Source organism: Lycium barbarum, chromosome 7 (assembly GCF_019175385.1).
Source record: "Lycium barbarum isolate Lr01 chromosome 7, ASM1917538v2, whole genome shotgun sequence".
Classification (NCBI taxonomy): Eukaryota; Viridiplantae; Streptophyta; class Magnoliopsida; order Solanales; family Solanaceae; genus Lycium; species Lycium barbarum.
In genome coordinates, this window is record NC_083343.1 from 118,244,644 (window position 1) to 118,254,197 (window position 9,554).

Genomic DNA, 9,554 nt, shown 5'->3' on the forward strand with positions numbered 1-9,554 from the left:
AGGTGAGCATTTTATCAGCAAAGTACTTGAGTTTCCTGCTAAGTTATGTAGTTATATTTGACATTCATAATGTTTCATCCTCACATATCAGAGAAGGAAAACTAAGTTGTCACTTGGCTGTTTTGCATTTAAAACAAATATACTTAAGTTTCACATATTCCCCGGAAAAGTTAACCGCTGACTATATCAAATACATGTGTTTAGAAAGCTGAGACAGATATCACCCCCGGTGTAAAACAGACCCATTTTTGCTTAACATTATGGAAGACTAAGAAGTGGGGTTAGGGGTGATGAGGTGGAAATGCCACGTGACATCCATCTCATTAAATGTCAATGCCACATAGGATAAGATATTCATTTTGGATAACTTTAACGGAGAAGGGGTATATTTGATTCAATACCAATAATTTAACGGCAGGGATATATTTGGACCCAAAGTATTTTGAGGGTTATATTTGGCCCTTTTCCATAGAAAGAAACAAGTGTCTATTGCACAAAGGGCAGTAAAAAAAAAACCATAGAAAACGTAGCCTATGATCAATCACCTATAAAGGCTGCTACATACGACGAGGAATGTATGATAAAGTATACCATGACCAGCCACCTAACAACTACGTCGACAAATTAATTGGACCGACTTGCTACAAATTGATTCTATTGGTTAATTCACAATGTGGATTCGTCCATCTAACGTAGTATAGTTCCTTAGCTTGTAATTAAGGGAAAAGAGTCAAATATACCCCACTACTTTTTTTATTAGCCAACTTTATCCTCCGTTAGTAATAGTGAATAAAAATACCTCTGCCGTATACAAAGTATACATTTGTAACCTTAATTGGATGGAAAACCTCAAATCCCACAAAATTATCAGATTTCACTAAAAATACCAAATCCTTATGTGAACACCCCCGACCCATTATAAAAATACGCACAAGATTGGATGCAGGAAGTAAAACTTCACCCGAACACGTGTGTGGGTATCACACTTTGACTGTATAAGATTGGATATTAGATAACAGAATCAATACTTTTCTCTATATTGTGTGTGTGTGTGTGAGGGAGGGGTGGTGGGGGTGGGGCGGGGTTGGGAAAGGGGGAGGGTGTATATAAAGGCTTATCGTTGTTATTTTGGACATTGCTAAAATAACTTGCAGATACTTTCTCTTGATTTTTTTTTTTTCTTTTTGAAAAATTCATTCTTGAGAAATACTGTGATGCTTCACATAGTTTGAAATTGTTATGCCACCAATTACCATTCATCTTGGGATTTCCTCTATCATATCTTGCTTTGCAGTATTCATGTCAAAGCTAACAAGGGATGAGATTGTCCTATTAGAGTTATGCATATGGTTATGATAAGTAAATAATTAATCGGTTGCAGATTATTTCCTTGAACACATTATTTGTTGCAGTGTATGGTCATATTTTTTAGACACTATTTAATTTTTTGCTTTGGATGAATTTTCCATTTACAGACAAATTTACCTTACTGGGCTAACCATGAACATAAGTTAAATGTTTGAAATGCCCATCTTTCTTCCGAGGACCAACTAAGAGAGGCTTTGGTTTAGCAGAATTCAATGAAACAATGGGTTGAATATAGATTTAAATTTACAAACTGTAAGCAGTGAGCAATACATACAAACTGGAACAGGAATAGTGAAACGAATAGTGTACTGAAAGCATGCATTTGCGCAATCCAAGATTCAGCTATCTAGAAGAACAAAATTCAAATAGTTGTAAAACAACAACATATCCAGTGTAATTTCACATATTCAGTGTGAAATGTGGAAAAATAATAACTTGGTGGTTGTGGGGAAGCAGGAAAAAACAAAGAGACAGGAGGATTAAACAGATTTGCATTTCAGAAAGAGTAGAATCAATATGTGATCGTCACTCGAAACCAAAAAAACAAAACAAAAAGAGTTGCAGGAATAAGAATCAGTTAGACGAACTTACAAGATTCATGAAGACATATAATGGAGCTTCTCTTCTGAAATGAAGGATCTCCCACTTCACTTCCAAGGAGATAATCTGAAATTGCATCTAATTATTCAGAGTCACTTCACCCCCCCCCCCCCCCCCAACCCCCCTCCACACACACCCCAAAACAAATAACTTTCCTCTCACTGCGGATTTCCCCATAAGTTATGGTTCTGAGGAGAAACCTATGGTTCTGAGGAGAAACCATATAGTATAACACAGTTCATCACATGCAACTCACCCAAAAAAAATAGGCATAATACATAAATAGACCCTCAAACTTGGCTTCATTTTTTAAGTATATCCTTCAACTTTGGGTGTGCACACATAGGCACCTCAACTTGTAAAAGTTGAACACATAAACACAAATGTTGATGCGGCGCTGATGTGGCACTGACGCGACACATAATTTTGGGGCTGTCTAGACAGAGGCGGAGCCAGAATTTGAAACTTGTGGGTTCAGAATTTTAATTCGTTTAAGTTACAAGGTTCTAAATTAACAATTTATACATATTCAATGAATTTTTCAAGACAAATACAGAGTTTAGACCAAAGTTACTGGGTTCGGCTGAACCCCCGACTACCATGCTAGCTCCGCCCCTGTGTCTAGATGATCATTTTGTAAGTTAAAAGTGTTCAACTAAAAAAGTTGAGATAAGTTGAGGTGCACACCCAAAAAGTTGAAGGGCATACTTAAAAAATGATACCAAGCTTGAGGATCTGTTTATGTATTATGTCAAAAGAATGTATTGGTATATTAGTTTATTTATTTCAGCAATATATTTATTGCTGCTGAACTAGATTTTTGAGTTTATGGATTCTGATTTTTTTTTTTTAAAAAAAAAGATAAAAATACTCTCTTGTACACGGAGTTTAAGAAAAAAATGAAGACTTTTAAAACTTGTGGTCTAAGACAACTTATAAATATTTGCATGGCTATAAATCATCTATGCTAGAATGAATAATTTAAAGTTAAATTGTTACTCCTTACGTCTCAATTTATGTGGCACCTTTCGGATTTCGAAAGTCAAATAAATTTTTCTTTAATCGCAATTTTTTCATATCTTTTAAATATTTTAAATTGGTAAATATTGTCACTTGTTGTTTCTTATGTAGATTTCATACACGTAAATTTTATTTTTAATTAATTATATAATGTTATATAAATACAAGACATAGAAAAAATGACAGAAAATCACAGAAGGAATGCGGAGAAAATGACAAGATATGTGTCAAAATTATGGGAATGTGAGCCCAAACAACTGAAAATAAACCGTTACGTAAATGAAATGAGGTAGTGCTTAGAAAGAAACTAGTTTCTATTGCACAAATGGCAGAAAAAAGAAAGAAAACATAGAAGACGTATAGCCTATGATCAAACACCTATAAAGGCTGCTACATAAGACGGGGAGTGTATGATAAAGTATACCTTTACCAGCCACCTAATTACTACGTCGACAAATTAATTGGACCGACTTGCAATGTCAATTGTTGGAAATTGATTCTATTGGTTCATGATGTGTGTTCGTCCGTCTAAATAGTTCCTTAATTTGTTTTTAGTGTTTGGTCACGATTTCACTTGCAATTACTGAAATCATTATTTGTAAATTAAAGCTTAATTACTACTCTATTTGTCTGAATTTATGTGACATGCTTTCTTTTTTAACCTATTAAAAAAATGATACATTTTATATTTAGAAATAATTTGACTTAAAACTTCCCTTTTTTATCTTTAATGAAATGATTTGAAGCCACACAAATATTTACAATTTGTTTTAGACCACAATTTTCAAAAAAATTCCTTTCTTACATAAATTTCGTGCTTAGTCAAACTATATCCATAAATTGAAACAAAGGAAGTACACTACTAAAAACAAGCTATTTACCTACACGGGTTACCGAGGGACAAATTTGATGTCACTATTCCGAGGTACTTTGCCACGGCGTCCCTCGGAAAAGTCAAATATTTTAATTTTTAATTATTTTTTAAAGATACCGAGGGACAGGACTCGGTAAATTATTTGACTTTTTTAAAGTCAACATTTAATTGACTATACCGAGGGACTCTATCGGTACATAATAAAAAACAAATTAAAATTTCCGAGAGAGACCCTCGGTAATATAAATATAAATATTTTGAATTTCTTTTTTCCTGTACCGAGGGACACCATCAGTAAGTTAATAAAAAATAAATGAAAATTAAATAAAATGTACCGAGGGAGTCTCTCGATAGAGTAGATATAATTATTTTGAGTTTTCTTTTTGAAATTACCGAGGGACGTCTCTTGGTAAATTAAATATGTAAAATTGATTATTTAATAAATAATTATTTTATATTTTTTAAATAAAAAATAGCGATGGTGTCAATTGGTAAGTCCCTCGGTAATTGTTTAAAGTTTTTTTTTCTTTTTTCAGTTATATTACATTTCTAGACTTATCATAAGAAAATTAACTAGTACCACTTATTTATTGTACCGAGTAAAAGTGTATAGTGATAGCACTCTAAAGAATGTTATAAGTAATAAGTTTAAAAAGTGATAGTATAAATATAAGTGTTCTTAGTGGCATCCTTAATAAAAGTTAATGATTGTTTAGCTTATAAATTGACAATGGTTAAAGTGCGTTGTATTAGAAGTATTGTTTAGTAATGTTAGTGATTGATAAGTCAATTATATAATAATTCTAGTAAGTAGAAGTATATTAGTGGTATTCTTAAGTAATACTGATTGATTAACTTATAAATCGATAATTACACTAAGTAGTCTATAGTGCATAAGTGGTATCTTTAAGAAATATCATTGATTGATTAGCCTATACGTCAATAATTACAGTACGTGAAATTGTATTTGTGATATTAATCTATTATGTTACAAACTACTTAATGTGTCCGGATGATTATTAAAGATCTGTAACAAAGTCTTAATATCATTAAAATGTCGATTAAAAAAATTCTACAAAGATGGCAGCTCATCGTTTCCTCTATTTAATTATCGCTACCATTACGACATCTCCCATCATTATCAATTATTGTCACTGCCTACCATTATTAATTGTCACTACTCACAACCACTGCCATTATCAATTACTATAATCAACGTACAATGCCACTAGTCACTATTTACAATCATCACCACTAACCACCATTTTTACAACACACCATCGTTCATGACTACCTGCAATCACCACAATCAGTCACCACTATATATCGTCTATCACCGTCATCCTTCACCACTATGTATCGTCAATCACCGTCGTCATTTACCAACATTATTAGCTATCACTATCAATCACCACCACCAACTACTACCAGCATTCATTACCAATAGCTACTACCTACAATACCACCATTAGCCGACACCATCTTCAGTTGACACCTACAAGACCACCTCTAGTATTGCCACCACACCAGCCTTCATATAATATTTTAAAAAATATTTTATTGATAACATATTAGATTCATTTTGTATTGTATTAAATTTCATACTAATTTTTTTTAAAATAAAGACATATTTTACACATTCAGATATTGTAAAGCAAACTGTCTTAACTCTTAATAATGTAGTATTCAGACCTTAACACAATATCTTAGTATTCATATGTTTATTTAGATTCAGACATATAATTCTTAATGCATATCTTAAATATTAAGATATGCGTTTAGATTTTGACGTCTTAATTTTCATATAAACAAATGAGGCCTTAGTTATTTTGAGAAAACAATATTATGAAAAAAATTGTATAAGTTTAGTCATTCTTGATTTGTTTGGAGATAATTTGGTTTGACATTCCCAAACAAAATTTTATTTTCACTCTTTTATAATAAATTCATCTTTTATTAAAACAATCTCAATTTTGTCTTCACAAATATATAATATATCTTTTGTTAAGTTAAAATTTTATTCAACTGGTGATTCGATCTAAAATAGGCTAATTTGAGTTATCAATTTGTTTAAAGTAAATTGTTTTGCAAGTTTTCTACAAAATTTGATGGTTATTATCTAAATTTAATATTTTTATTTACTTATTATCTCAAAGATTATAAATAGTTTAATACCCCCTCCGTTTCAATTTATGTGAACTTATTTTTTTATTAGTCCATGCTAAAAAGAATGATCTCGTTGTATAATTAGAAACAATTTACCTTTATGCAATGATTTATAGCCACACAAAATATATGTGACTCATTTAACATCACAAGTTTAAAAGCTTTCTCTATTTTTTAAAATTTCATACAAAATCAAATGGGTTCACATAAATTGAAACGGAGAGAGTATATACATTCCATTACCCATCCCCATTTGTGTTAAAAAAAAATTAAAAAACTAAAGCTAGAATAAAAGAAACTTAGGCGCTAGAACTGAAAAAAGTTGGGGAAAAAAACAACAGCGGGAACTTAGGCGCCATTTATTTTAGCTAAAATAAAAATAGAGCACTTTTAACCTAATCATTCCATTTCCCCAAACAAACATTCGGAGGCAAAATTCATTCACAGGACTACAGAGAATGAGGACTACGTAGAATCATTTGTGCTGCTCTCTTCTCAACGGCGCCACTTCAATCACAGGCAAAATTCTCAATGGCGCCACTTCAATCACGAACAGAGGAAAGCTAAGAGACATGAATTAGTTTGAGAATACAGGGCAGAAGATACCCAATTTGTGGAATTGGAAGCAACACTGAACACAAAGCAAAAAAAATTGACTTTGCAATTTCAAAGTGGAGACAAAGTTACGGTTTTTTCTATATTCTTGAAGAGGTAAGGTTTATTATTTGAAGTCATTAATTACTGCAATTATTTTGAAGGAATTTGAAGTATTCTCAGCTTAAAATTTGTCATCTTTCTAGATTTTAATAGGAAATATCTTGATTTCATATGTTGCTTAAATTTCCTCTTTTTTATGTGCAAAGATATAATTTTCAAACATTTTAGGCTTATGCTAAATGAATTCTGATTTGGGGTTTTTTTGTGAGAGTATTTTCAGATTTGCTGTTTTTTTTTTTTTTTTTTTTTTTTTTTTTTTTTTTTTTTTTTTTTGGCTTAGCTTTAAATTGCCATAGGGTTTAGTTTTCTTTCTAGAAGGTCCAAATAGAGGGAAAAGGATAGCGAGGATTCATATTATTTATCGGACTAGTTTTGATTGAAGCATTTGTTGTTTGTGTACTGTGGTATTCAGAAGCTTTTCTATGAGATCTTCCCCCAAGCCCCTTGTTTTTAATTTGGAAGAATAAGATCAATTTCCTCTTTGAAATTCTAAAGAACAACTTATTTTTAAACAAAATGAAAAGCCTAAAACACTATTTATTTTGAAATGGAAGGATCATCTATTTTGAAAACAGTATGTCAACTCTTCATCATGTAATCTTTTAAATATTAAGTATGCATGAAATTGTATATCGAATTTGGTTTATTTACTACATCACTAAAGCTTAGTACTAGATGTAGAATTACTCTATGCATCTTAAACTATTCATATGGATTTGTTATTTGTATATATAGATGGACAATGAACATCGTAGATGGATGTATGATAGGGTGTTACCTAATCGACGGGGGTTGAGGGATGAATTTAAGCAAGGCGTTGAGGGGTTTATTAATCAGGCAAATTTATTTTGTCAAAAGGATGGGACAATTAGGTGTCCTTGTGCAGATTGCAATTGTATAAAGTGGTTACAACCTGAGGATGTTAGGGCTGATCTTTGTAGTAAGGGTTTTATGGACGACTATTATGTTTGGACTAGTCATGGAGAAATTGAGGGTAGTGCCAGTAATATTTGCAATCATAATTTTGTTGCTGGTGAAAGTAGTGAAGATCCTAGATTGCATGAAATGGTTATGGATGCTCTTGGGATGTACAATGAGGGTAACAACCAACAACCTGTTGATCAACCTCCCAATGAAGAGGCACAACGTTTTTATGCACAATTAGAGTCTGCTAGTCGTCCATTTTGCGAAGGCATGTCACACTCTGCATTGTCTGTTGCCGTTAGATTGCTAAGTATTAAATCGGATGCGAATATTTCTATAGCGGGCATGAACGCTATGATTGAGCTTATGAAAGAACTTAATCCGAACTTAGACATACCCGATGATTACTATAAAGCAAAAAAATTGGTTTCCAAATTAGGTCTCTCGTCTATGAAAATTGATTGTTGTGAAAAAGGTTGCATGTTGTATTATAGGGATAATGCAGATTTAGAGAATTGCAAAGTTTGTGGAATATCTCGTTTTAAACAGCTTGCCAGCGGTAAGAGGGTTGCAGTTAAGGCGATGCATTATTTACCTCTTATACCAAGGTTAAAGAGGTTGTATGCATCACTGAGTTCTGCTCCTCATATGAGATGGCACTATGAAAATAGAAGGCCACCCGGGGTATTGTGTCATCCATCAGATGGAGAAGCATGGAAGCATTTCGATAAAACGTTTCCGGATTTTGCTAATGAATCAAGGAATATTCGATTGGGTTTGTGTGCTGATGGATTCACACCATTTTCTGTCTCAGCTGCACCATATTCATGTTGGCCAGTCTTTGTCACACCGTATAATCTTCCACCTGAGATGTATATGACAAGTCCATATTTGTTCCTAACTTGCATTGTCCCGGGTCCACGTAATCCAAAAAGTTTGATTGATGTATATTTGCAGCCTTTGATTCACGAGTTACAGACTTTGTGGCACGAAGGTGTTTTAACATACGACATATCAACCAAACAAAACTTCAACATGCGTGCTGCTCTTATGTGGACTATTAATGATTTCCCTGCCTATGGAATGTTGTCAGGGTGGATGACTGGTGGCAAATTAGCTTGTCCTTGTTGTATGGAAAACACTAAATTGTTCACTTTAAAACACGGGGGCAAGAATTCACGGTTTGATTGTCACCGTCAGTTCTTACCAATAGATCATGAGTTTAGGAGTATGAGAAATGCATTCAGGAAGAATAAAACTGAACATGACTTACCACCGCCAACATTGTCAGGGGAGCAAATTTGGGAGACGGTTAGAGACTTGCCTAAGGTGACAGAAACTCCACCTTTTAGATTAAATGGATATGGGGTTGAGCATAATTGGACGAAACAGAGCATATTCTGGGAGTTACCTTATTGGAAGCATAATCTTCTCCGACATAATCTTGATGTCATGCATATTGAAAAGAATTATTTTGATAATCTGTTTAATACAGTGATGGATGTTAGGGACAAGACAAAAGATAACATAAAGGCTAGGAAGGACTTAATGGAATATTGTAGGCGACCAGAATTGCACCTACAACAATCAAAAAACAAAAATAAGATCGCCAAGCCAAAGGCTAGTTATACATTCACTTTGGAGGATAAACGAAAGATTGGTGAGTGGATAAAGAGTTTGAGGATGCCCGAGGGGTATGCTTCCAACTTGGGTAAGCGTGTAGATGTGGTAGAAGGAAAGTTGGTGGGTATGAAAAGTCATGATTTCCATGTTTTCATGGAAACTTTAGTTCCTATTGCATTTTGTGGCTTACCCGAAAGAATATGGAAACCAATTACAGAGATTAGTTTGTTCTTCAAAGAGTTATGTTCCAACACATTAAGGT